This window comes from Coptis chinensis, chromosome 2 (assembly GCF_015680905.1).
Source record: "Coptis chinensis isolate HL-2020 chromosome 2, ASM1568090v1, whole genome shotgun sequence".
NCBI lineage: Eukaryota > Viridiplantae > Streptophyta > Magnoliopsida > Ranunculales > Ranunculaceae > Coptis > Coptis chinensis.
This window is the reverse complement of record NC_141457.1, coordinates 48,069,202-48,073,408: the sequence shown is the minus strand read 5'-3', so window position 1 is coordinate 48,073,408 and position 4,207 is coordinate 48,069,202.

Here is a 4,207-nt window from a genome sequence, read left to right as displayed (position 1 = left end):
TTCTAACAAATTTTAATACCTTCATATTAAGTTCCCAGCATAGCAAAATCTTTATATTAGGGAATCATTATTACCATATTAATCTTCCTTATTCAGTCCTTCTTAATTCAGATATTACCATTTGAAACTTCTACTAAAACGCCTAGAACCTCAACTAAGGAAACAAAGCCTAAATGGATGTGTAGCAAGTCTGAATGTTTGGTAAATATACAACCGCGGTGATTATTTACTATTTGCTTTTATCAATGCTTAATTCTTTATAAGTAACACAGGGAAAAAAAATATGCTTATTATGTTGGCACAGGAACGACTTTAACGAAACCGTGCAAACTTCAGACACTACTTTCTCATCTAAGAGAATCCGCAAACTTTACCAGGTAGGACACTTTAGTTATGGTCAAAAGAATGTTACACTTCCATCTATTATGATCTTTAGTTTTAATCAAAGTTTGACCAAAGAATATGTGGTTATAGGACTGAAGTCTGGAGATGGATTAGAGCATGTCAACGGACTTCATTATAAACAATGTAAAAGACATTAGAAAGGTATGCAAAAATTAGTAGGTATAGGTTCTTATGCCTTTATCAATCTCTGAGCACGAACTCGAATTAGTTCTCAAGTGATGAGGGCCCTGCTAGTATGTATTTTTCAGTTATTTTTCATTTTGGTGAATTGTGTATTATTAATTATGGTGATGGCAGCAACTCAATTGGAATCAAACTTTATGACTATATTTGGTTATTAGATAATTTTTTGTTGGATGGATTGTTAGAGCAGTATTTGAGTTCATTTTAAATATTTCCAAATTTGTTCCGACTGTTTTTATTGATTTTGTGCATTTTTCCCTCGCAAAATAATGCTCTAAAGCTGCTCTGATGGTTTTTACCATAACTTTTCCATTAAGCAATCATGAGTCCTAATTGATGAAGGTTTTTCTCCTCTTTTTTTTTTTTTTGGGACTGCCTTCAGTGTAAATCGTTTTTTATTTCTCCCATACTAAACTTATTCTAAATCTTGCAAGTAATAACCTGAGTTCAATATGAGTTCAGATTGAGGAGATTGTTTGAGGCTCAATTGGGCTATTCTGTTTGTGTTCCGTAAAGGGCAAGCCCAGATTCTCTAAAAAGAGGCACTGAAACAAGAAACGTCCATTCGACTCCGTCTGTACAATTTGCTTTCCATTATTGTACTAGCCCATAAGTGCAAACACCCTTTTCGATCCCTGTTCTCGCTAGAGGAGGAGTAGCAGCATTCCAATGTTTCTTATTATATGATTAATCATTTCCCTGCTCAAGGAATTTAGTCAAGGGTGGGAGCTTTCTCCCAACCTTAATTCTACTACTTGGGTGGCTTTCATCAAGGTTGTTCCACTTATATGTATAATCAAGTATGACTCGATATCTTTTCTATATATAGTCATTTAGCATGTCTTCTTTACAAATTTGGATTTGAGCAGTGGACGCAACTCTTTATTCCTCTCTAGGCAAGAATATAAGCTGGACATAAAGCCATTTAGTATTTTACATCTCAACACACTAAATTAAATGATTACTCTATTGTCACAGGCGTGTAAACCGTAAACTGATTACTAACTAATGCTAGATTGTTCTTGACTTATCAGAGAGTTATGTTTAGTCACATATACTTGGCCCTGCTATTAAAGGCACCTTAAACCTCCTTAGAGCTTGCCTAAGCGCAAAGTCGTGACTGTAGCAGGAAGGCAAGCGGTTGGGTAATGTGCTACTCCCTTTGTTGATCCAAATCATTAACACTAAAAAAATTGATCCGATAAATTATGCCCACTTTTGCAGCTCCACCAAACAAAACATAAAAAAACCTATATACCACAAGGAACAAACTATTAATAATTTGTCCTAGCAAGTGTATTTTCTTTTTACATCTTCTCCATCTTTAATCAAAATTTTTTCTCTCCCAAACTCTCTAACATCTTGCAATGCTTCTGCTGGTTAAGTGAGATTCGTTTGGCAATCTTAATCATGAAACCAATGGATTCGATTCATCATTTCAAATACAATAAGGTAAAAGTGGTTCTTATGATTCATCATATACATCTTTTACAATGTACATCGAAAAAAAATGAATTTATTACAAGCAAACAACTATTAATGTTTTTTCAGGACTTTGATTCACTAGAATCTAATAAATTTGCTCAGTCAATGCACAACTTCAAGAACCAAGTTATAACAACAGCGGCATCAAGGTCAATTCGAGTAATTTATTCTCATTTTTTCCCCTTATTTTATATATTAAGTTTTTTTTAATTAAATAGTTCCTTGCACAAGTACTAAAAACTTGCTAAATAAAAAACAGACAGCTAGATACCTTTTCAAATATATTTTTTTAGCACGTGAAAAGGCAAAAATGTGGATGACTAGAGATGAAGCTGCAGTTGAGAAAAACAATTAGTGTTTCCAAATTCATATCCAAAACAATAATGTTGCGAATTATTGTACTTACAATTATCTTATTATTTTGTCATATTAAATTTTATATAAATAAATCAACTATATGACTTACACATGCGAGCAACACACGTGCCCATTTACTAAGAGTTCCTTCAACACAATGAAACCTTTCAAGCCATAAAGGAAGCATAACCTCTCACACTATCGTTCCAGTCTCTGTAACTCCCATCAAAAACTTGGGGTCTCTTATCCCAAGTTAAAGTTCGTATAAATTGGTTTACTAGCTAGACTGTTTATCTTTATTTGTTCTGTGTGATGGTTGTTTTGTTTTCAACATCTTCAAGTTGCATATAAAAGCTACATATTGGTTGAGTATTATTTGCTTATTTATTTTTTGCTTTTGGCATAGTTATGTAGGAAATCATAATATGGAACATAAACAATAGAAAATATCCATCGTTTACTTCTTTGTTGAATCCTGAAACCTGCAAAAAATATTGCATGTGGAGTTGGGTGCTAATAACATTTTCATAATGGAGACCAATAACCAATGCAAGAATTGATCAAAGGATTGTGCGACTAACAACAGGGTGAAACAGATGTAATTTAGTGATGTGATGACTAGCATCCATAATTTCTTTCTTTTGTCGTCGCCTCCAAACAGATGGTTTGAAAAAAACATCGCTCCCTCATTTGAATCATTCAATCTCCATACACATGAAATAAGATCCACATTATATTGAAAGCTTTTAAATGGTAATTTTGCCACATAGACATCTTCCGGAAAGCTTTTATTTACATATTCAATTCACTCCACATATTATATCCGACTTAATAGATCTATAGAACAAATTTTAACAGTGTCCAATGTATTTTTTTTCTAATTGTTTCTCAATGTGATCATTTCTAAATATTTAAAAAAAAATTGTTAGCTAGGTACAATTTCTTTCTCTGTCCAAGCTACATGTTTATTTAATCACATAAAAAAAATAAAAAATAAAATAAAACTGATGGATTCGCTAGATCATTTTGAAGACAATGATAAAAAAAAAGGTTATTCTTCTTGCATATTTTTTTAGATATTTTATTCTCCAGTGTAGAATGACAATTATGTTGCACACCATGATATAATATTCTTATATCTTACAAGTAATACACTCATATGAATCCAACAATGTTCCTCAATCACATATAAATGCTCGACAAGATTTATTTGCAACATGGCAGAGCAGCAAAAATCAAATCGAACAAAGAACACAACTAGCATATTGAATTTTTTTTTCTTATTGAAGTACGTGTTTTGTCAGACCTCGACCTGTATTAATCTAAAATATGTTACATAATCCATTCAAACAAATGTAATATGTTACTATTCTAATTTACATGCATTCATTCCTTTGATTTTCTCCACCCCAATTTTCTCTCCTAGCACGTGCAACTTACGTGCCCGTTTACCAGTTTTATTAATATATATATATAAGAGGGCTTATTCTAATTTCAGTGAGGGAAATAGAGGGTTATTATATAATTTAAGTGACATTAGGGAGGTTCTTCTAAATTATTAATAAAATGGTGGGGAGTTGTTCTAATTTTTGTGAGGGAGGTGTTTTTAAATTGAGCAAATAGGAAGATCACAAATTACATACTCAGGATTCCTAAAAACCCGGCCTATCATATAGTGTAGAGATTGTATTTCGATTATCTAGCTGCATCTTGCAATTGAAAATGTGAGACACAAAACCTTTAAAAAACCTCGCTCAGTTGCAAAAATCAATAATTT